We start from the raw sequence: 26,257 nt of genomic DNA on the forward strand, positions 1-26,257 counted from the left end.
CTTCCACAGTTCCAACATATCAGGGGATCACGGGGTGATCCTCCCTGTCTGTTCAGTGGTTGCTGTGGCGGCCATGGTCCTTGACGTTGTGGTTGTCTACCTTGTCTATTCTGCCATGGTTTTTGGGGACGTTTCCATTGTTTTTGCTGTCTCATATTACTCTGCTGGTAATATATTTCATCATCCCCTTGTGCCACATACACTCCTTTGTCATTACTTCCTGTCTGCTTTTTCTGGTTCAGGACCTCCTCAGCATGACAACAGTGAGTGTGTGTTTCTTCTAATGTGCCTGTTGGCAAGCCAATCCAGTGTTTCTGTATCCAAGCTTTTATATCCTTATTGGAATGCTGGATCAGAGCATTTTTTAATTGTTGTTCATACACCGGTGTTCCTGGCGATATGCCACTATGGACCCTAAATACACTCTCAAATCTGCATCTAAACTCTGTCCATGGCTCTCCTTCTTTCTGAGCTGTCCTGGTAATTTCAGTATAATTTATTTTTGGTCCTACTGCTAAGTCATAATGCTGTGGTTCGTCCTCTACCTGAGGATATAATGATTTTCCAGACGGTCCTGCCGCCTGTTTCTGAGGTTCTTGTGGTTCTTGTTGTACTATTACATCTTCCTCTGCTTTCCCTACTCCTTTCTTTTTCCTCATTTTTTCTAGTCTCCTTTTCTCTGCTTCCTCCTCCCAAAACGCCACTAAATCTGCCCCTATTGCTGTTCTTTTTTTTTTTTTTTCTCATCACCTTTATGTTCCTTTTCTAACCTTTCCTTCAACTTCTGAATACTAGTCAGGTTCAGTCGTCCGTCAAAGTCATGTTTATTTATCCAGGTCTCCAATTTTTTATTTATCCAGGTCTCCAATTTCTTAGTTGCCTTTGGATTTTTTGCTTCCATAAATTTCCAGTCGTCAGTTGATAAATTTTCCTTATTTTTAGACGTCTTACCCCCCATTTTTATTATCCCTTGTTATAATTTGGACTTCAGATGGGGGCACACCTAGGGTGTTCTAAATCTGAAGTTTTCACTTTCTTTGGACGTGACAATTAATTTGCCGTCGTGTGGTTGATTCCTTTCACCTCCCCGTAGGAAACGGAATCACTTGCCTTTGCTTCCACTCACACGGTTGTCACTTACGTTGTCCAAAGTATTACACTTTCACACTTTTATTCTCAAAACCGGTATTACTTCGTATTAAAACAGAGGAGTCCGTACCCTCCTTCCGGAATTTAACTACGTGCGTCCCTCGCAACCGTAGAGGAGTCTGCCCTCCTCGCGGAGTTTAACTGCTTTACATTAACAGACGATTCCACGCCATCGCTTACGGAGTTTAACTGTTTATGTGATCACACTTTTATTCCCTACCGGTACGCATATATAAACAGAGGAGTCCGCACCCTCCTTCGGAATTTAACTACGTGCGTTCCTCGCCATCGTAGAGGAGTCCGACCTCCTTACAGAGTTTAACTGTGTTTCATTAACAGACGATTCTGTATCATCGCTTGCGGAATTTAACTGTTTATGTGATCTGATCACCATTCACTCAGTACTGTTACAAAGAAATTCTACTCACTGACTCGACTTCCTGTCTGTCTTCTTCGGGAAAATCTCGTCAACCAGACGATGCCACCGGCGGTCGACAATTGCAGACACGATCAATCGATCGGACCTTGGCCAAGGATTTACGTCTGGACTTGGCGACCCCCGCCGGACACCTCCGGTATTGTTGAGATCCCGGACGTAGCCCCCAGTCAATGTTGGGTATTTTCTCCTCCAAACATTCTTAAAACCTTTAACAAGACAAACAGAGTCAAGAAACACCAGTGAGACAGAAAGTCAAATTTAGCTTGCGAGGAGTGCAAACAGTCCGTACACGTAGTACCACTGAAAGCACTAAGGACTGTTGCGCATGCTCACTCTTTTTATTAGAACAAAGCCCTACCCACATTGTGAAACTTGTCCTAAGGGGGGGGGAGCGCGAGACAAGTTTCTTCCCGTAAAACAAACACATACGTCAATAAGTGCAGCTGCGTGGAAAAACAGTTCCTTTGTTTAATCATATCTTTGAAGGTCAGCACATCTCGTTCTTGCAGGCTCCTCTGTTTGCACTTATCATCTGTTCTGCAAAAGCTTGGAGTGTCCTGTTTAAAACAGTAAGCATTTGTACAGCATAAGGTCAAAATAACCTCCATCTCTTCACTCCCAGTCGTTAGTGGCTACAGAAATAAAGGTTGTGCTGTCAGTGTAATAATAACAAGTACATTCTCAGGGTTACGTTAAGACAGGTGCAAAACAGCTCAATAACATTTCATCAGAACAAAGACAAAGGAACAAATGTTTAACAGTGATAAAATATATATATATATATAAAATCTTTAACATCCGTCAAGTCTTCTGACACCATGTAAATAATCCAAATGTCCACACGATTATATTCCACAGAGGATTATTATATTGTTAGAGAATTCACAGGAACACACACATGAACACAGCTTACTTTCTCGAAGCTTTTTCCAACTGCCCATGGACATGCGCACTAGACTACACATGCGCAGAGGCCGGATTCTCTTAAAGATGTATTACACCATTTACGTGTACTATATAATCACATTATATGACAACATTAACTCCTCACAAAAATCATTTTTACCAAAGACACTTAATTTTGGATCATTTTTCTTCCACAATCGTTGAGAGGACAATTTGGGGAGAAAAATAACGTCAGAAGTGACAAATATCCTTTAATAGTGAGTGAACCATTAATTGGAAATATAATATTCATATAAACTGTGACTATACTAACACTGCACATTAACTCATCATCAATGGCAGTGCTGTGGAGCCTGTGAAAAGCACAAAGTTCCTTGGAGTGCACATCACAGATGACCTCACATGGACCACAAACACCTCCTCCCTGGTCCAAAAAGCACAGACACGACTCCACTTCCTGCGGAGGATGAGAAGAGCTGATCTCCCCACATCTGCACTCACCACCTTCTACAGGGGTGCCATTGAGAGCATCCTGACCAGCATCCTCTCTATCTGGCACGGCAGCTGTTTAACTGCAGACAAGAAGGCACTACAGAGGGTGGTGAGGACTGCCGAAAAGATCATCAGATCACCCCTACCAGCCATTCAGGACCTGTACACTTCATACTGTTCCAAGAGAGCAATGAACATCATCAAAGACCCCACTCACCCAGCACACAAACTGTTCTCCCTACTACCATCAGGGAAGCGCTACCGCAGCATGCGGTGCTGCACAAGCAGACTGGGAAACAGCTTCTTTCCACAAGCCATCAGACTCATTAACACACTGAAGAAAACTACATGAACATTTCAAAGACACTGAAGAACATTCCATGAACATTTCATTTCACCATGTCACTTGCACTTTACTCTTCGCACCTTACATACTGCATCTACACTACTGCACATGACCTGTATGTCCACTGATTGTACTTCTGCTGCTGTGTGATTTTGTGTGTGTGTATTTATTGTACATGTCTATATCAGTATGTTAGTCTTTTTTGCTGCACGTGTGTGTGTGGTTGTGAGTGAAATGTGTCAGAGAGAGAAATGTAAATTCACGTATCAGTGTGTTAGTTTTTACTGCACATTGTGTGTGTGTGTGTGTGTGTGATTCTTGTCAATGTCTTATCTATATGTTTAGTTTAACTGCACACTGGAGACTGGTCAAACGCAATTTCAATCTTCTGTGCTAACCCTGTTACATAGATTTTTGACAATAAAGTACACTTTGACTTTGACACATTAATATTTTTGATAATTTGATGTGTGCACATGTGTTTTAAATCATCATGCATTTCTTTTGTGCAGTTTGTTGGATTTTGGTGCAGCTTTTGTTGCAGTCATTCTATATTTTGTTGCAGAAAACTGAAAATTATTTTGTTTTTTTCTTGGTCAAGTATTTTCGTGGCTGAGATCTTACCTGTCAGGTCAAACTCAGTGTGTGTGTGTGTTTTTTTAATTATTATTTTTATAACAAAACTCTAAATTTCCACAGAAAAGTATGGGGCACTTCAAGGTTGTTTTCTAGGTCCACTGCTGCTCTTTCGGCATGTTGCACCTGTTAGTCAGATTATTCTGAGCCATCAGGTTGACTTTCATTGTTATATTGATGACCTGCAGCTGGACCTGCCTCTCTCATGTTGAAAGCTTTTGAAAGTTTGTTTCAGATTCTGAAACAATGATTCATGCATTTGTGTTCTGCACAACTGAATACTGGAATGTAGTATTTTCTGGTTTTAATCACCACATAAAAGCATAGGCATAGGACGTGGGGTCTATTTGGGGGGGGCAACACCAAATTTGCCCGAATTTCAGAAACCCTGTGACTCTTTAAATTACCATATATTTATATACCCATATTTATATTTATATTGGTGACCAAATAGTGGTTTGATTGTTTACATTAATTGCGAAAATAAGTCTGACAACATTTTAGTTCATTCTATTCTGTATTCAGAGTCTACATGCATACACATAAATTGCCGTGAGTGTATAAAACAGACCTGCCTCAAGACCAACACATGAAAGTACTTGTTACAAAATTGCTCAAAACTTAGTATCAACACTTGTCAAGAGATTTATAATGGGAATAACATATCCAGAAAAGGCAAACCTAATCAAGTACAATATTAAATGAAAACAGAGAAGTCTCAAAAGCTACCTTAGGAGACTACTTCTGCAAAGGGTATCAAGATAGTGTAAGACAATGTTAAATTGTCATCAATCAGAAAAACATTTTGTTCCTTCTCCTCTTTCTACCAAACACATGATGTCCACTTTGTTGGTGTGGCTTCTTTCAGTACACAGAAGTCCTAATGATGAGAGACGATCCTGACCCATAGTAGACCTGAAGTATGAGGGTAGGCTGAAAAGTTGTAAGGCTCACTATAATGCAGTTAATGCATTACTCCTTCATGGAGAGCCTTACAACTTTTCAGCCTACTCTTGTAGCTTTTCAGTCTTCTTAAACAAGAAAATGACCTCTCTGCTGAGCACGATGTAGCAGGTATAACTGCCAGGGTTTTTGCCACCTCAGTGAAATGTGGCAATGTCTCACATAGGGAATTTGACTGGAGATAGTTCCCAGTGTGATTGGAATTTTTTAACTCAACACCTTCCAGATTGTGAAAAATGTTGGTTTCAGCCATTAGAGTGTCCAGATTGACCTTGTAGAAATGTGACACTACTTTGAAAGTGGTTTCTTCAGCTTTACCTAACACTACTTCTGCAAGGGATGTCAAGATATGTATGTCTCTGCTTGTGAACCTCTCTCTCATTTCAGAGAGCACTCTGTCCAGTGCATCATAATACACTTCAGTCCTCGCTCTCTGGAGGTCTGTGATGGAGATGGGCTCTTCAGCAGTCTCTCCTGTCAGGGCTTGCAGCCTCTATGATGGCTTTTTCTGCCTTTTAGTTGTTTTCACGTCTCCAATGTCTGGGGCAATGTCACAGATTTTTCTAGCAGTTTGTTGGGCTTTTTCCCAAATAAGAGCAAACTTCTCCTCATCTCTGCATTGTGCTAGGATGTTCATGGTGACCTCACAAGTGACCTTTGCAGCCATGACATCAGCATGCGCAACTTTCTGGCATATTCCACCTGTTTCTTGATGAGACTAATTGAACTTCTATGCTGCCTCCTGACTTGCCCGGAATTAACCCCTTAACACCTATTGTCGCATATATGCTACAATATTTGACTCAAATTTGCAACATACCAAATTGACCAGTATGCCTGTTGTCGCAAATTTGCAACATACCATTATAATTATTATAACATTATAACATAAATTATTACCAAAATACCAAAATTACTATTTATTTTTTGTGCAAAAGTGAAATTAATAATCTCAACATTATTTACCATCTACTTAAAGGCAAAAACACACACAAAACATTTTTTATATACAGCTATATAAATTCAGGCGTTAAGGGGTTAAAATGGGTTAAAAACCACGCCTCCTTGCTGGGACCGGGCTCAGTGCAAATTCAGCCTCTAGTACTCATATGTATAACCTCTTTGGTTGGTCCACAGGTGGCCTTTAGTTCTCTTACTCTCGACCAGGAGGGAGCACTGCTTGGGCCTTGGACTGGAAGGAGTGGGCTTCATGCTGGCATTTACAACCCTAGACCCTGGCACTAGACTCTAGAGTTGAAGACATCTGTTCTACTTCTACACTCATGATGGTCATCACACTTTCAAGTAAAATTTCATCATCAATTTTTTTTTTCTTGGCCTTTAGAATATTTTTTAGACATAAACATATTTTCCTTAACATAGCCCGTGCCCGAATTTCCCAGCCCATCTGCCTGAATTTGAGCATTTTGCCGAGCCCGGGATGGGGGGGGCAATCGCTCCCCTGCCCCCCCATCTCCTACACCTATGCATAAAAGCACAAGAAGGCTTTAGATCAGCCGTTGTCAGCGTGATCTGTGGACCACTGGCGGTCTGTGAGCAACCCCTAGTGGTCTTTGAGCATATTGATAAAATACAACATTTTAAATAACAAAAATGTTAACTCATTTAACATTTTCCTTGAAGGATTCACCACAGCTGGACTGATATGATTGAACTTAAATCATTTCTGTTTTCTCGTGTTAACAATTAACAAGGTGGTTTAATTATTTAAATGAAATTATGCTGTTTGGTATGATTGCTCATGGGGGTTCAGCCAGGTTTGTCCAAACTGGGGCCGCCATGGCTGGACTGGTTATCTGCCGTACCGGGCAAATCCTGCCGGGCCCTCGCGCATTTTGGGCCCCCTCAGGTCTGTCATTAAAAAATATATGTGTATAATTACATTTTTTATTGATTGCGACGGTAAAAAATGACACATAGTGGCCCATTGGATGCTTCTCCTGAGGCACATTGGGCTAGTCCAATGAAATTCCTTGGTTCTCGAAGGCCCGCCCCTCCCTACAGGCCCCCACCTGACTCAAGTCATCACTCAAAGTTTTGGCGATTCGGTCCGAGGTCGAGTGGAGAACGGAGAGTTGTGCACAAAGTGGAGAAGCAAAAGAGTGGAGCTGAGAAGCGAAAGGAAAAAAGAAAACAGAAATTAAAAGACGACGCAGCAAAATGTGCCAAAATCACAGATACGTTTAAAACCACAAGCTCGACCTCGGGTTCGGGTAGTGGGGCTGCCGGTCTGTCATTTCAAACTAGCCCGGGACTGGCGTCGAGAGCACAGGTGGTGGAGAGTGAAGAGGAGGAGACGGAGACGGAGAGAGACGTGACCCAGCAGGGAGAGATTGAGGTTAGAATTCATCTCAACACTTGCTAGTAGCTAGCCAATGCAGTGTAGCTATTCACCGCTTCGGCGTTTCGTTTCCCATTTATTGCCTGAAACTAAGACTAAGTCGTCATCCTGACTTTCTCAAATCAGTCACAAACATGTACCCATTTGATTTATTTTCATATACTTTGACTTCTCTTGTATTGTTGATCCAGCATATAGAACTCTTCCATTTGTCTTGAGCTGTCACAAGGACGACCTGTGCTGTGTGTCTAGAGTCATTGCTAGTGCGTGTTAGTTATGACATCCCCCCCTTTCACTTTCTCAAATCCAACTAATATCTTATTTCTACTCTACTGCTTGTCGTGTGTTGTGCAACTATGATTTTATACAAAATGTATTTGTGTAATCTTTTCTTTCTGTAATGGCATACCATGTCATTATCAAGACATCTGGTATTAAGTATTAGCTGCCTCGTGGCGTTTTAGATGGATAGGTAAGAAGCCGACTAGCTGTGCTACTGTTTAGCAATCGGTGGTAGCCGTTCCAAGGTGGAGTAGCTACTGTCAGCCTGGTGAGAAGGGGCAGAAAGACGTGTGATACGCTGTGGAATTGGCATAAAATATTTTTGGTTGTTATTAACATTCCATTCAGTAAGCTCACTGACAGTATCTCTCGACTGGAGCAATTGTAAGCTGAAAGTATGAAAATGTTTAACCTAGGAAATTATTACTAAGGGATTAATTTTATTCAGTAAGACTTAGAACATACAACAGCGGCCCAGATGGAGTTGTGCACAACACAGCCCTTTTCTTACTGTATATTAACAGAAATCATATTTACCTCATGGCCTATGCAGCACAATTTCCCTACTGTTTCCTTGTTATTCACGGGTGATTCTTTAACTACGGGCACTATTGGCCTTGTAAATGTAATTTCCACCACACCATTGCCTTACAATATAAAGCGCCTTGGGGCAACTGTTTGTTGTGATTTGGCGCTATATACATGTGCTCTGGTGTCACTGTTTATCTCCATAGAAACTATCCAAACAATCTTTCATACAAACTGTTTAGGGACATTACAGTGTTGTGGTGGAAATTACGGCAATAGTGTGGGACAACTACATTTTGTTTAAAAAAAATCACAACAGTTGTATGACATTGAATACCCCAATTATGTTTTGATTATTTTACTGATATTTTATTAAGAGATATTTTAAAACATTAGAAAAAAATGTTTCTTTACCATTCATTTTATCATTGAAGATCAAAAGTCTGGGTGTGGGACAAGCACAAAATGGCAATATTTGCATATAATGATGCTGAAAAAGGTGAAAAAGTCATCATAGACCACTAGAACAAATTTCTTAACACACTTTCATTGTAAAGATAACTATAAAAGTGTGAAATTTCCCCTTTTTTCTGTTTTTCATACAATATGATCAAAGGACATAATAAGTGCCCGTAGTCTAAGAATCACCCTCATATGACCATCTATATTTAAGGACATAATACATTAGGGAATTAGGAGTTGGAGCACCTGTGTGTGTGTGTGTGTGGTGCCTTAGTTTTGGTGTCAAATAATGCTCTGACTAGATTTGGTGTCCAACTTACAGTGTTGTGTGTGTTAGTGAAATATTGCTTTGCTTAACCCTCGTAAGGTGTTTGGGTCTGTGGGACCCGTTTTCAGTTTTTGCTTAACAAAAATGGTATGAATATATATATATATATATATATATATATATATATATATATATATATATATATATATATATATATATTTTTTTTTTTTTTTTTTTTTTTTTCCCCACATTGAGATTCACTGGCCAGGGCTCATATCAGGGCTCATAATCAGGTAGTAGAAAAAAGCAGATCACAGACATGACACAAAACTAAAGTCATTTCAAATGGCAACTTTCTGGCTTTAAGAAACACTATAAGAAATCAGGAAAAATAATTGTGGCAGTCAGTAATGGTTACTTTTTTAGAACAAGCAGAGGGAAAAAATATGGAATCACTCAATTCTGAGGAAAAAATTATGGAATCATGCAAAACAAAAGAACGCTCCAACACATCACTAGTATTTTGTTGACAAGTACTCTTCATCAATCTGGTTCCAACTTTCTCTGATTGCTGTTGCCAGATCAGCTTTGCAGGTTGGAGCCTTGTCATGGATCATTTTCTTCAACTTCCACCAAAGATTTTCAATTGGATTAAGATCTGGGCTATTTGCAGGCCATGACATTGACCCTATGTGTCTTTTTGCAAGGAATGTTTTCACAGTTTTTGCTCTATGGCAAGATGCATTATCATCTTGAAAAATGATTTCATCATCCCCAAACATCCTTTCAATTGATGGGATAAGAAAAGTGTCCAAAATATCAACGTAAACTTGTGCATTTATTGATGATGTAATGACAGCCATCTCCCCAGTGCCTTTACCTGACATGCAGCCCCATATCATCAGTGACTGTGGAAATTTACATGTTCTCTTCAGGCAGTCATCTTTATAAATCTCATTGGAACGGCACCAAACAAAAGTTCCAGCATCATCACCTTACCCAATGCAGATTCGAGATTCATCACTGAATATGACTTTCATCCAGTCATCCACAGTCCATGATTGCTTTTCCTTAGCCCATTGTAACCTTGTTTTTTTCTGTTTAGGTGTTAATGATGGCTTTCGTTTAGCTTTTCTGTATGTAAATACCATTTCCTTTAGGCGGTTTCTTACAGTTCGGTCACAGACATTGACTCCAGTTTCCTCCCATTTGTTCCTCATTTGTTTTGTTGCGCATTTTCGATTTTTGAGACATATTGCTTGAAGTTTTCTGTCTTGACGCTTTGATGTCTTCCTTGGTCTACCAGTATGTTTGCCTTTAACAACCTTCCCATGTTGTTTGTATTTGGTCCAGAGTTTAGACACAGCTGACTGTGAACAACCAACATCTTTTGCAACATTGCATGATGATTTACCCTCTTAAGAGTTTGATAATCCTCTCCTTTGTTTCAATTGACATCTCTCGTGTTGGAGCCATGATTCATGTCAGTCCACTTGGTGCAACAGCTCTACAAGGTGTGATCACTCCTTTTTATATGAAGACTAACGAGCAGATCTGATTTGATGCAGGTGTTAGTTTTGGGGATGAAAATTTACAGGGTGATTCCATAATTTATTCCTCAGAATTGAGTGAGTCCATATTTTTTTCCCTCTGCTTGGTCTAAAAAAGTAACCGTTACTGACTGCCACAATTTTTTTTTTCCTTCTTTCTTATAGTGTTTCTTAAAGCCAGAAAGTTGCCATTTGAAATTACTTTAGTTTTGTGTCATGTCTGTGATCTGCTTTTTTTCTACAAAATTAAACTGAATGAACATCCTCCGAGGCCGGTGATTCCATACTTTTTGCCAGGGGTTGTATATATATTGTATATATAACGGCGCTGGGCCCTCAGGTGATCAAAAAGTGCCCGGGCCCTTTTCAGATGCCAGTCCAGCCCTGGCCCCCGGTGTTCAATTACCTCACAAAATGTGCCCCCAGTGTTCAATTACCACACTAAATGTGCCCCAAGGGTTCAATTGCTTCACAAAATGTGTCCGCAGTGTTCACAAACACTGCCCTAAATGTGCCCCAAGTATTCAATTACCTCACTAAATGTACCCCCAGTGTTCAATTGCCACACTAAATGTGCCCCCAGTGTTCAATTGCCACACTAAATGTGCCCCCAGTGTTCAATTGCCACACTAAATGTGCCCCCAGTGTTCAATTGCCACACTAAATGTGCCCGAAGTGTTCAATTACCTTACTAAATATGCCTCCAGTGTTCACAATCATTGCCCAAAATGTGCCCCCAGTGTTCATAATCACTGCCCTAAATTTCCCCAAGTGTTCACAATCACTGTCCTAAATGTGCCCCCAGTGTTCAATTACCTCACTAAATGTGCCCCCAGTGTTCAATTACCTCACTAAATGTGTCCCCAGTGTTCACAATCACTGCCCTAAATGTGCCCCCAGTGTTCAATTGCTACACTAAATGTGCTCCCAGTGTTCACATTACCTTACTAAATATGCCTCCAGTGTTCACAATCATTGCCCGAAATGTGCCCCCAGTGTTCAATTACCTCACTAAATGTGTCCCCAGTGTTTAATTACCTCACTAAATGTGCCCCTATTGTTCACAATCACTGCCCTAAATGTGTCCCCAGTGTTCAATTACCTCACTAAATGTGCCCCCAGTGTTCACAGTCACTGCCTCAATGTGCCCCCAGTGTTCAATTACCACACTAAATGTGCCCCCAGTGTTCAATTACCTCACAAAATGTGGCCCCAGTGTTCACAAACATTGCCCTAAATGTGCCCCCAGTGTTCATAATCACTGCCCTAAATTTCCCCAAGTGTTCACAATCACTGTCCTAAATGTGCCCCCAGTGTTCAATTACCTCACTAAATGTGCCCCCAGTGTTCAATTACCTCACTAAATGTGCCCCCAGTGTTCAATTACCTCACTAAATGTACCCCCGGTGTTCACAATCACTGCCTCAATGTGCCCCCGGTGTTCAATTACCTCACTAAATGTGTCCCTGGTGTTCACAATCACTGCCCTAAATGTGTCCCTAGTGTTCAATTACCTCACTAAATGTGTCCCCAGTGTTCACAATCACTGCCCTAAATGTGTCCCCAGTGTTCAATTACCTCACTAAATGTGCCCCCGTGTTCACAATCACTGCCTCAATGTGCGCCCAGTGTTAAATTACCTCACTAAATGTGCCTCCAGTGTTCACAATCACTGCCCTAAATTTTCCCCGTGTTCACAATGACTGCCCTAAATTTTCCCCCAGTGTTCACAATCACTGCCCTAAATTTTCCCCCACTGTTCACAATGACTGCCCTAAATGTGCCCCCAGTGTTCAATTACCTCACTAAATGTCTCCCCAGTGTTCACAATCACTGCCCTAAATGTGTCCCCAGTGTTCAATTACCTCACTAAATGTGCCCCCAGTGTTCACAATCACAGAACGGGACCAAGCTTATTACTGTGCAGGTGTGATGGTTAGCCTTGGCTCTGCCTCTCTCTCCTTCCCTTTTTTACCCTGTGTGTAGTTCTGAGTTTTTTCCCCCAGATGACGTACACAGAGCCGAGTCTCACCTGCTGCGCAGCACCGCTCATCACGGCCAATAACACTATTATATTGATGTATGCTGCAATTATTTTATTTATTGATTATTTTTGGCCATTTTTTCACAAAAAAAAAAATCTGATTCTGAAGCTTTTGATTAAATAAATCAATTGTGATTGCTGATGTATTTGTTGTGAAGTTGTTCAGAATCTGCTTAATTTAAAAAACAGCAACAACAACAAAAATGTTAGGATTCTTGTCTAGTATAGCATTCTGATGTCTTTATATCTGTTTGTCTGTCTGTCCTGTCTTGTCTGCTGTTCTTTAGTTCTGCATTGCTGTCATTGTCTTGGTTAGGCTTCACCCTGAGTTTATGTTGTAGTTGGGTGATTCTTAGACTATGGGCACTTATTATGTCCTTTGATCATATTGTATGAAAAACAGAAAAAAGGGGAAATTTAACACTTTTATAGTTATCTTTACAATGAAAGTGTGTTAAGAAATTTGTTCTAGTAGTCTATGATGACTTTTTCACCTTTTTTCAGCATCATTATATGCAAATATTGCCGTTTTGTGCTTGTCCCACACCCAGACTTTTGATCTTCAATGATAAAAATGAATGGTAAAGAAACATTTTTTCTAATGTTTTAAAATATCTCTGAATAAAATATCAGTAAAATAATCAAAACATAATTGGGGTATTCAATGTCATACAACTGATTTTCTTTTAAACAAAATGTAGTTGTTCCACACTATTGCCGTAATTTCCACCACAACACTGTAATGTCCCTAAACAGTTTGTATGAAAGATTGTTTGGGTAGTTTCTATGGAGATAAACAGTGACATCAGAGCACATGTATATAGCGCCAAATCACAACAAACAGTTGCCCCAAGGCGCTTTATATTGTAAGGCAATGGTGTGGTGGAAATTACATTTACAAGGCCAATAGTGCCCGTAGTTAAAGAATCACCCAGTTCCTGTTTTTGCCTTTTCACTCACCCTCCAGTCTCCTCTGGTGTTTGCTTCTGTTTTTTTTCTTATATTGTCTCTAGTCTCAATTGTGTCTGAGTCTTGTGTCACTTTGTATCTGTCTCCACGTCATGTTTATGTATATTTTGGTTCTTTGCTGCCCCCTGGTGTCTAGTTAATTATTACATCCCTCTGTCACTTTGTTTCATTCATATTCATGTATGGCTTGTTCCTCTGCTGCCCCCTGGTGTCTTAGGTTAATCATTACATCACTTCAGTTTGGTTCCAGCTGTGTTGAATTTACTCATTAGGCCTTTATTTAGTCTCACCTGTGTTTGTGTTTCTTGTGGGTTCATTGTTTGTCTTTGTCTATTGAGTGATGGTGGTGTGTTTATGTCTGCTCTCTACGGCTTAGGATTTTTTGGCTTGACCTTTTGGAATTCCTGGTTTCTCCACTACTCCACAGTTTGTAAGTAATTTATTTTGTTTTTGCACTTTCCTTTTTTCTTTTTGCCTTCTTGCTCTCGGTCGGGACGGTCGCATTTTTCTCTCCTCCTCCCTCCCCAACTTTCCTGCTACTGTAGCGTGTTTTGTCTGTGAGGCTGCCAGCCCTGCTCCTCTGGAAAATGGCAAAATGGATCTGATCAAGTGGTCTCTGAATGCAATTGATACTATTTTTTTCCACAAGACACTCGGGAGCGGAGGACCCGACCTGTCCTGCCGGGACACATGTGGCGGGTTACGTGATGGACAGCTGGCGGAGGTGGCAAGTCGTGCCTGTACACGTTGTCTGTGGAGGACGTTGAAGATGTTTCCTTATTTGAGCTGTGGTGACCGGGTTTCTGCTGTGTGGGGCGGCCATAGCACTGGTTTACCGGAAAATTAAGAAGGTGGAGGCGGCATTAATTGGCCCGTCCAGGCTGCCCCACATGATTGATTTGATTGGAAGGGCAGTGTCAGCTCAGTCAGCGGGTGTCAACCGCACGTTGGAATCCATCTCGGGGAGAATGGCTGCACTGGAAAACAGCTTTGATCATCAGTAAGACCACATCTCCTCTATTCAGATGTATTTGGGAGCCACTCTGAAGTTTCAGACTGTGGAATCTGCCAGGCGTCTGTTAATCTGGATATCTATTTGGTTTCCAAACACCAGCTGTCCTTCAAGGCCGCTGGGATAAAATCCTCCCCCCGAGGAACACTCCTGATAGCCTCGTCTCCCCCGTCTCTTCATCTCCCCCCCTCCCTCCCTCCCTTCCCAGTCCTGAGATGTTGACTGTGGGACCTTGAGACTCTGGTGGACTGATTCAGGACTGGGATCCCCCCAGGATGGACAGATAAGGCCTGTTGATGGTGCCTCACGGGCGGCCTTCCGGGCTGTCTGTCTGGACACATCCAAGTCTCAGCTGTCGTCTGTTGTGATTTGTTTTTTGTTATGACTGTTTTTGTTAAGGATTTTATATATATATATATATGTTATCACTGTTAAACATTTGTACCTTCGTCTTCTTTCTTATGAAAACGGTGTTGTGCTGTTTGCACTTCACCCTGAGAATGTATGTGTTATTCAACCTTGTTTTAGCTTTGTCTTCTTTCTCATGAGAACGGTGTTGTGCTGTTTTGCACCTGTCTTAACCAAGCCTGAGAATTCAATTTTGTTTTAGCACTCTGGGGTCAATCTGAGCTGGGAATGAAGGGCTGGATGTACTTATTATTATAATATAACTTTGTTTTCGCAGCCTCTAACGACTGGGAGTAAGAGAACGTTTTGACTGTTGTGATGTGGTGCTTAGTGTGAAGGAGTGTGAAGGACAGGACACTTCAGGCAGATGCAGAACAGCTGATAACTGCAACAGACGAACGAGATGTGCTGACCTGTGTAAAAGAAAGTGTCCTTCCTTACAGCTGCACTTATTGACGTATGCGTTTATGTTACGGGAAGAAACTTGTCTTGCGTCATCACCCCCACCCTTAGGACAAGTTTTTTGTTTATGTGATGAGGGCGTCTCTTAATAAAAAGAGCGGAAAAGCAGGCCAGACTTTAGTGTAGCCTTGGTGTACAGCCTGGCCGCACTCCGCGCGTAAAATTTGACTTTCTGTCTCACTGGTGTTTCTTGACTCTGTTTGTCTTGTTAAAGGTTTAATAATGTTTGGAGGAGAAAATACCCAACATTGACTGGGGGCTCGTCCGGGATCTCAACAATACCGGAGGTGTCCAGCGGAGGTCGTCAAGTCCAGACGTAAATCCTTGGCCAAGGTCCGATCGATTGATCGTGTCTGCAATTGTCGACCACCGTTGGCATCGTCTGGTTGACGAGATTTTCCCGAAGAAGACAGACAGGAAGTTGAGTCAGTGAGTAGAATTTCTTTGTAAACAGTACCGAGTGAGTGGCGATCAGATCACATAAACAGTTAAATTCCGCAAGCGATGATACAGAATCGTCTGTTAATGCAAAGCAGTTAAACTCTGTAAGGAGGGTGCGGACTCCTCTGTTTATATACGCGTACCGGTAGGGGATAAAAGTGATCACATAAAACAGTTAAACTCCGTAAGCGATGATACAGAATCGTCTGTTAATGAAACACAGTTAAACTCTGTAAGGAGGGCGGACTCCTCTACGGTTGCGAGGGACGCAAGTAGTTAAATTCCGGAAGGAGGATACGGACTCCTCTGTTTTAATACGTAAAGGAAATCCCGGGTAGAAATACGTGCACTGTAAAAAAGCAGGTAAATCTGGCAGGGACGGCGGAGTCCCCTAATGCAGGACATTAGTTAAATTTCACGGGAGGGCGAGCTCCCCTGACATAAGAATACGCGTACGATTATTAAAAGTGTTTCTATGTGTAAATAGTGTTTTGTGTAAGTGTAAATAACTGTGTGAAAGTGCAATACTTTGGACAACGTTAGTGACAACCGTGCGTGTGGAAGCAGAGGCAAGTGATTCCGCTTCCTACGGGGAGGTGAAAGGAATCAACCACACGACGGCAAATTAATTGTCACGTCCAAAGAAAGTGTGAAAACTTCAGATTTAGAACACCCTAGGTGTGCCCCCGTCTGAAGTCCAAATTATAACAAGGGATAATAAAAATGGGGGGTAAGACGTCTATAAATAAGGAAAATTTATCAACTGACGACTGGAAATTTATGGAAGCAAAAAAAAATCCAAAAACAACAAAAAATTGGAGACCTGGATTAATAAACATGACTTTGACGGACGACTGAACCTGATCAGCATACAGAAGCTAAAGGAGGAGTTAGAACAGCAACATAAAGGTGATGAGAAAAAGATGCAGAAAGTAGGGGCAGATTTAGTGGCATTTTGGGAGGAAGAAGCAGAGAACAGACAGAAGGGAGCAGAGAAGCGACGATTAGAGAAAGCAAGGAAAAAGAAAGCTGTAGGTAAGGCAGAAGAAGATGTGATAATTCAGCACAGAGAACCAGAACAGCCTCAACAATCACCGCTGGCTGGATCGTCGGTGACAACAACACCTTTATCTCCTCTACCAGAGGATGACGATGTACCGCCACCACAGTATGATTTGGCAGTAAAACCTAAGGTAAAAAGTGAAAAACCAGAAAAACCACAAACACGCAGTCAAGCGAAAGTGCCCACAGCCCCTCCCATGGTGGAACACAGTGACCAGGGAGGTGCCTATCCTATGATAGAAGTACCAAATCCTCGTGCAGGAACAGCAGGACAGCGATCAACCATGCTCGTATATCGAACATGGAATGCTGATGATATCAAAGCAGCAGTCGACATGATACCATCGCCACGTGTCGATATCGAGGGATTTATGCAGGATATAGAAAACATTAGAAGTTCTTACCACCTTAATGGACCTGAAGTCCAACAGGTGTGGATGAAAGCATGTGGCCCTAAAATGGAGTCAGATACGCGGAGACTGGAATCCTGCAGACCAGGATGGCGTACCATTGCCACATGATGATCCAGTCTTGAAAACAAGAGTGGAAGCTATGATTACACGTGCAAAAGGTGTTAGGACCAAAGATAAATTATACTGAAATTACCAGGACAACTCAGAAAGAAGGAGAGCCATGGATAGAGTTTAGATGCAGATTTGAGAGTGTATTTATGAGTCCATAGTGGCATATTGCCAGGAACACCAGTGTATGAAAACAAATTGAAAAATGTTTCACCTGTGAAGCTGACAATGACCGATTTGATTCATGATGGCAACTCAACAGCTGTCATAACAGTAACAGGTGCCACTGAAGATGTTTTAAAATTGAGATTCACAGGTATGCCATTACATGTGTCACTTTGTAAACCATATTTGACAGAATGGCAAGAATTGGGACTGACAGTCATAACAGCTTTGTCAGCCACTGATTGGAGCAGAGTTGGACCACGAACGGAGTTCAGTCCATCAACTAAATTGTATAAAGTGCCAGTTAATGTCTCATTGGTGCTGACAGCTGGAACACACATTAGTGTCCACTTCACAATCCTGAGTGTTTCAGTTGAGTCCTGAAGAGGATGATCTTCTCTCTTCTGTACCATCAGGATTGTGGACAACAGGTCCTTCAGACGTAGGACTGATAAAAAATGCACAACCTGTAGTTATAAGACCAAAAACAGAATACAGACCATGTGTAAGACAGTATCCATTGAAACCTGATGCAATTGAAGGAATCAGGCCAGTAATAGAGAATTTATTAACAGCAGGAGTAATAGTGCCATGTCCAGATTCACCATGTAACACACCCATATTTCCTGTAAAAAAGGCTCCGCCCTCAGTGGGATGGAGATAGATTCAAGATCTGCAGGCAGTAAATGCTGCTGTGATTAAAAGAGCACCATGTGTACCAGATCCGCACACACTGTTAAGCTCATTGAGATTAAATTCTAGTTGTTTTTCTGTAATAGATATCAGTAATGCATTTTTTTTTTTTCTGTATCAGTACACCCAGATAGTCAATTCTGGTTTGCTTTTACCTTTAAAGGACAACGATATACATTTACCAGATTACCGCAGGGTTACGCAGAGAGTCCAACTATTTATTCTCAAGTCATGTCAGCATGTTTAGCCAATTTTGTTCCACCGGCAGATAGCCAACTATTAGTGTATGTTGATGACATTCTGATTGCCTCTGACACACGAGAAAACTGCATAACTGACACAGTAGCATTATTATGTTTCTTATTTGATAATGGCCACAAAGTGAGTAAAAACAAAGTTCAGTTGTGTAGGGATAAAGTAAAATATTTAGGACATGAATTATCAGCCACAGGGCGTACTATCCTGTCTGACAGGAAGGAAGCAATTTTACACGCTCCAAAACCACAAACCAAAAAGCAGATGATGTCATTTCTTGGACTGACTAATTACTGCAGGGCATGGATTCCCTGCTATGCAGAATTGACTAGTCCACTTTCTGATTTGATGTACAAGGATGATATTTCAATGTCAACCGTGTTGGAATGGAACAAAGAAGCTGAGGAAGCTTTTGTAAAAGTAAAACAAACATTAGTGTCATCCACAGTTTTGGCACTACCAGATTATAGTAAACCATTCATTCAAACAGCTGATTGTAAGAATGAGTCCATGACTAGTGTTTTGGTTCAAGTGTATGGCTCAAAATTAAGGCCAGTTGCCTACTACTCATCTAAATTGGATGCAGTGGCAAGTGCTCTACCACCATGTGTACAGGCTGTTGTTGCAGCCTTTATGGCTGTTCAAAGTAGCAGTAATGTTGTTCTATTCCATCAGTTGACACTGGAAGTTCCACATGCAGTTTCTGCACTTCTGTTGCAGACAAAAATGAGCCTTTTGTCCCCAGCAAGACATCTTTCGTGCATGTCCTTGCTATTATCACAACCACACCTTACGGTAGAGTGCTGTACGACATTGAATCCATCCACATTGATACCCTTACCTGAGGATGGTGAGCCGCACAATTGTCTTGATGTAGCTACGGTCTGTACGAAAGCATGCCCAGACCTCCAGGACACACCCATCCCAAACAGTACAATTGTGTATGTGGATGGTTCTTCCACTGACAAAGCTTATGGACAAACACAATCTGGATATGCTGTTGTCACAAATTCAGAAGTATTGGATTCTGCTTCATTGCCATCGTCATTTTCAGCACAAGCAGCTGAATTAGTTGCTTTAACTGCAGCTTGCTATCTGTTTAAAGGTACGGCTGTATCAATTTATACAGACAGCCAGTACGCTTTCAGCACAGTGCATGTGTTTGCAAAACTGTGGGAGGAGCATGGAATGGTGACATCATCTGGAAAGCCAGTGACTCATGCCACTCTCCTAACTGCCCTACTGCAAGCTGTGAAGTTGCCTCAACAAATTGCTATATGCAAATGTGCGGCTCACACCAAAGGCTCTGACAGTGTTTCAAAAGGAAATGACATTGCTGACAAAACCGCAAAGGCGGCAACAGCTCTTTCTATTTTTCTCCTATATGACACCCCTCCGGATATGACCACAAAAGAAACCCATATTGCCAAAAAATATGTTTAAATGGGCAGCTATTATGAGCCATGGCGTGACGCATGTCTCATCAGGGGGTATGATATCGCAATTGCAATCTATTTTTTGTCTTTATGGGTTCGATGCATATGCAAAACAGCATTGTAGAGCATGCATGATATGTGCAAAACACAACTCACAAGGCAATTTGAGACCCCAAAGAGGCAAATTTCCAACACCACAATATCCCTTTCAAGTGATTCATATGGATTATATACAGCTGAGTAAACATGAAGGGAAGGAATTTTGTTTAGTCATAATTGATGCCTTCTCAAAATGGGTAGAATTGTTCCCTACAAAACATGCAGGTGCACTTACAGTGGCTAAGGCATTGTGCAAAGACATCATTCCATGATTTGGAATACCAGAAACAGTCTATTCAGATAATGGAGCGCATTTTGTTAATACAATAGTGCAATACGTAGGAGAAGCGCTACAGGTCAATCTCAAAAATCATTGTGCTTATCAACCACACAGTGCCGGATTAGTGGAAAGGACAAAGGGCACATAAAAGGGCGCAATAAAAATAAGATTAAGGAAATGTATAGAAGAGACAAAACAAACCTGGATTGAATGTTGGACCTAGTAAAATTGTATATGAGAATAACACCAACACCATCAGGGTTAACACCATTTGAGATACTTTATGGACGACCATATCGTCTACCAATTTTGACATGGATACTAAAACAGCAGATGAGGAACAAACATTAGCAAATTTTATGAAAAAGACATTAACACAGAAAGAGATAACTTAAACACATTTACTGCCGAATAATTTTGATCTTCCACAGGACGGCCTTCCAGTAGTCTAGCCAGGAGACTGGGTGTTCATCAGAGTCCAGTCCTCGTTGGGAAGGTCTATACCAAGTGCTGTTAACAACACCAACTGCAGTAAAGATAGCGGAGAGATCAACGTGGATACATCACTGTAAGATACAGCGTGTGTTGGCGGCCTCCACAGTGGAAGGGGAAGTCTGGCTACAAAGGGAGTCTATTTAATTAGCAATAGATTGTCTCAATGCCAGTGAAGCAGGGAGATCCTTGCACTATTAGGTGAGGTGGTTAACGACACTGTATCCTAGCAATCATGACTGAACTACAGCAGACCCCGGAGCGGCGTGCTCAGCGCCGCCGCTGCCGGACTGTTGGTAGGGCAGCCGGTTGCGTTGTGATCTTAGTGTGTTTCGTGCTCCTCGGATTCCTGGCCTGGTGGAATGGAATTACGTTACTAATTGTTATGTTTGTTCACAGATACCTATATCCTCAACACACCCAGCTCTGACGGCTAAACCGTACCCTGCTAGGGTGACAGAATGTCTTATCATACGGATGCATAATCAAACTGTATTTCGGGGGCAGCAGTTCTCAGCAAATCTGATAAGATGTAACACCACTTGCCTCAGTGCAACCACTTATATGATAGGGATTTCAACAGAGGACGTACAAGCGTGCCCAAGTGCTGCTCCATTGACTAGACTGAAGGGAAATGCAAAAATATCATCACGTTAAATTGTCATCACAACGGCCATTCCCAATTTGCTTTTACGGGACAGGGAATAAAAATGTAGGTAAAATTAAGAAACGTCTGTGTACCCAAACGTATGTTTTATCAAATAATTTAAGCCTAACCAAAACATAATATGTGGATGGTACTTATCTTCATCACATTGAAGATAAGTACGGGGATGTAATTATACAGGCTCCTGTCCATGGGGAACGGATGAATCATGTGCTTATGTTAGTAAGTTTTTGCTACCACCTATAAATGGTACTCCGGTGTATGATGACATCTATTGGCTTTATGGTTCCAGACTGTACATGAGTCTCCCACCAAATTGGGGTGGTGTGTGTGCACCTACCCAGGTGACTGACCATACATATGTGGTAGGACCTCCACAGAGAAGAATGGCAGCACCTGACGGAGGAGATTGATATACCCAGATGTGTTACCACATGATCACATGTGGGGCTCGGATGTACTACAGGACCAAAAAATTGTGGTCTGTAGGAGATAAAATAGCACATTCATTGTTCCCCTGGATAGGAGTGGGAAAAATTCATTAATGATTGAAACTCTGAATTATCGATTGGGTCTGTTCATGAATGTAACTAAAAAAATAGTAGCAGCTCAAAACACTGAAATAGATGCTTTACGTACCATGGTGATGCAAAATCGCATGGTTTTAGACTTGCTTACTGGTTCACAGGGAGGAGTTTGTGTTCTGCTGAACACAACATGCTGTACTTTCATCCCAGACTCCATTCATTCAGTGGATATGCAGGACGCATTGGAAGAGCTGAATAAACTTCGTGATGCAATGCATAAAGACACCCTAGCCGTGAACCGGTGGAATCCCTGGTCCTGGTTGACTTCAGGACCATGTTGGCAGTTACTATTGAAAATGGTGACACCAGCTATTATAGTCCTAATTCTGATTGGACTTTGCATGTGTTGTGTGATCCCTTATATCAAAACAATGGTTGGCAAAATGGTGTCAAATACATTTGTACAGTGTAATCTGGCCTTCCACCAAACTATGCCAAAATATCAAGCATTGAAACAGTCAGACCTTAGTGGAGAAAACTGTAATGACTGTACTGAGAATTATGATGATATTGAAAAGCTCACAACTCCAGTTCAAGCTTGAACTGTTGACGTGATGAGTTAACACACTCTTAGCCTATGAAGCTTTAGCTGAAAAAGTAATAAGACAAGTGGTGTAGTCGAATAATACAGAAAAAACAGTTCATTTATACCAGTCGGTAGGAGTGATGTATGGTGGTGGTGTGGTGATAACAGAATCTTTGACAGACTGCCACGAAATGTCAGGTTATTGTGCATTAATATCATTATTGTTACCCATGACCCCTGAAGACGTTACGACATATGCAGCCTCTCTTATTCCTGAGGATTGGCAGAAAGGCATGGCCAGACATAGAGTAAAAAGAGATTGGAAAGGAGTAGGAAATCCAACATATATTGACGCAATAGGAGTCCCCAGAGGAGTGCCTGACTAGTATAAACTGGTTGATCAAATAGCAGCTGGATTCGAATCTTCCATCTGTTGGTGGTGTTTAATAAAAACGTGGACAGAATAGATTAAGTTAATAAACTAACTAACTAAGCTGGGTGATGCCTACTGTATGTTTAACAGGTGATAAACAGGTGGGAAATGTTAAGGATTTTATATATATATATATATATATATATATATATATATATATATATGTTATCACTGTTAAACATTTGTACCTTCGTCTTCTTTCTTATGAAAACGGTGTTGTGCTGTTTGCACTTCACCCTGAGAATGTATGTGTTATTCAACCTTGTTTTAGCTTTGTCTTCTTTCTCATGAGAACGGTGTTGTGCTGTTTTGCACCTGTCTTAACCAAGCCTGAGAATTCAATTTTGTTTTAGCACTCTGGGGTCAATCTGAGCTGGGAATGAAGGGCTGGATGTACTTATTATTATAATATAACTTTGTTTTCGCAGCCTCTAACGACTGGGAGTAAGAACGTTTTGACTGTTGTGATGTGGTGCTTAGTGTGAAGGACAGGACACTTCAGGCAGATGCAGAACAGCTGATAACTGCAACAGACGAACGAGATGTGCTGACCTGTGTAAAAGAAAGTGTCCTTCCTTACAGCTGCACTTATTGACGTATGCGTTATGTTACGGGAAGAAACTTGTCTTGCGTCATCACCCCCACCCTTAGGACAAGTTTTTTGTTTATGTGATGAGGGCGTCTCTTAATAAAAAGAGCGGAAAAGCAGGCCAGACTTTAGTGTAGCCTTGGTGTACAGCCTGGCCGCACTCCGCGCGTAAAATTTGACTTTCTGTCTCACTGGTGTTTCTTGACTCTGTTTGTCTTGTTAAAGGTTTAATAATGTTTGGAGGAGAAAATACCCAACAGTTTTTCTGTGCTATGGGTTTTTTTTTTTTTTTTTGCTCTCCAGTGGTGCTGCGTGAGTTCAACACAGCAGCAATGGAGGTTTTTCTTTTCCCAATTCTTTCCTTGTGTGTGCTTTTATGTGTTCATGTACCGGACCGGCTTATGTGTGTTGCTGTTTAAGTGTGTCATGAGGCCGATCAAGGTTTGCTCAGCCCTGCTCATGACCTAGGGCAGGGATATACATCTGGAGCTGGTCCCCGGGCACCAAAAAAGGCGACCTCGGCTCCTAACTGGCAATTAGGATGGGTAAAAATGCAGTAAACACATTTCATTGTGCAGGGAACATGTTCCTATGTGCATATGACAATAAACTCCTTTTGAATCCTGAAGATTGACTGCCTTAGTTTGGTCCTTGATGTCTCATACCTGGATTCCCATCTCCCTGAGTGGAAGAAGGTTGTATTTTTGTTGTTCCTACCCTTCACCAGTTTTTGTGCCCTGCACCCCTGTTAAATTCTACTGTTTTTAAACTCATCCCATGTTTGGTCTGGCCTGCATCTGGGGTACATCCTTGACTCTGTTCCTGGCACCCTTTAACATAACAATAAAGGTTGATTCATGGCGGGTTGCTCCATTTTTACTGGCTTTAATTCCCCATTGATTGTATTCCAACTGACACAGAACCGACTGGTTGCTCAGATCAGGTAGGAACTGATCACATGTCTGCTGGCTCCCAAGTGAACCTCCTTAACCACCGTACTACCAAGCTGGGCAGTTGCAAAACATCAACTGCCCAGCTGATGGGGTGAAGCGGCCCCTTCACACAGCCGCTTTGATTAACTGCTTAAAATGAGCTAAGATGGGCGATCCATATTTAAGTCCGGAGGAGTGGGCACAGCAGAGCCGGGGACCTGAACATGAGCACAGACGTTTTGAGCCCCCAGCATAGGTGCAGAGGTGCTGGAGCACGGTGCATCTGCTGGTGATTCACAGCCATTCCTGGACCCCGGCATGGATGCAGAGCTCTGTTCAGCGGCTGCCGGGCTGCTGGTAGAGACAGACAGCACTTGCAGAAGTGGGAGCTGCTTGTTTTTTTTTAGTTATTGATGCATTTCTATTGGCGTAATTTGACAAATGTTCAAAGTGCTTCTGATACAGATGTTTGAAATATTGAAATGTGCTTATGATCCACAATTATTGCTGCAACCCCAGTGAGAAGACAGCAGTTGAACTAAGAATGGGACGGTGACGGTCCCTAGTAATTCGAGAGTCCCCATTCCTCCTCCCAAGCTGACGGTGGCGCAGCTCAGGGTTGCTGCGTGACCTTCACCCACTTGCCTCAATTCGGATAACGGACTTCTTCAAATTTAGTGCACATAAACAATGTCAAATGTGTATGTGCTGTCTTTAATTCTGATGTGTGCCATTATACGGTAAACAAGTAATTGTGGATTAATTGCTGTCTGAGGTAACTGGAATGTAAACATAATTTCTCCACTGGGAGATCAATAAAGTATATCTCATCTCATTAACAACCAATACTTCATTAATTTGCTGTCAAATGTCAATATAATACAAGTATTAATATATTGCATAACAAGACAATTAGGTAACAGCTCAAAACGGTTTTAATAACACTAACCCAAATCGATATCGGATCAAATCGAATGGAAATAATCAATTCTGAATCTTAAGAATCGGAATCAGATCGATTTTTGAAATTTGAATTGGTACCCAGTCAGGAGAAAAAATATCTTTTATTGTGTAAACATCACTTTTTTTTTAAAATTAAATCAACCCCTGAAGAAAATTATTAAAATATTGTCCAATTGCATTTTCAGTTCTTTACAGTATTTCAAATAACTTCAATATTTTTCTATGGGGGGGGAAAAAAAACGCTGCTTGGTCAAAGGCTTAATGACTGCAAGCTGTCGCTATTAATTTAAAATTATGGTGGTCAAAAAAATAAAGCATTAGTTCTTATTAAGTAATTACATGTTTTCACTGGACTGCCAGGGAGTTTGCATGATGGTCCTGAGACTGTCAACACTGTGGAAGTTGGCCACCGAAGGAAACTTCCGATCTCACACCAAAAACACTGGTGACGGCCCCTGCTGTCTTAGTGTATTTGTGTGTTGTTTAATGTGTCTTGAGGTCTCGGCCACCTGGGAGGCGCTGATTAGACTTCCTATTAGGGGAGCTATAAAAGGGAGTTTCTGTCTTCTCTCTCTCTCTTTCCTTCTGGCTTCTCTATGGAAGTAAATCTGTGCCATCAGAGTTTGAAATTGAATTTTTAAGGTTGAATTTTTTTAGTATCAAAATTTTTAAGGTTGAATTTTTTTAGCATCAAAATCAGAGTTTGAAGTTGAATTTTGTAAGGTTGAATTTGTTTAGCATCAAAATATTCAGCCTCAAAAAATTCAACCTAAAAAATTTCAACCTCAAAGAATAGAAACGCAGGGAGAAGCAATCGATCCCTGACTCAATCATCCAA

General features: G+C 41.4%; 1 long non-coding RNA gene across 1 annotated transcript; it reads right to left on the reverse strand.

The window, feature by feature from the left end:
- Window positions 1-3,637: 3,637 nt before the first annotated feature.
- LOC117528545 lies at window positions 3,638-26,257 on the reverse strand. Its single transcript, XR_004565809.1, has 3 exons — window positions 26,246-26,257; window positions 14,640-14,646; window positions 3,638-3,768 (listed from the first exon to the last, which is right to left on the reverse strand). It is a non-coding gene; the product is annotated as an uncharacterized LOC117528545 (long non-coding RNA).

The sequence above is a fragment of the Thalassophryne amazonica genome, chromosome 16, assembly GCF_902500255.1.
Source record: "Thalassophryne amazonica chromosome 16, fThaAma1.1, whole genome shotgun sequence".
NCBI lineage: Eukaryota > Metazoa > Chordata > Actinopteri > Batrachoidiformes > Batrachoididae > Thalassophryne > Thalassophryne amazonica.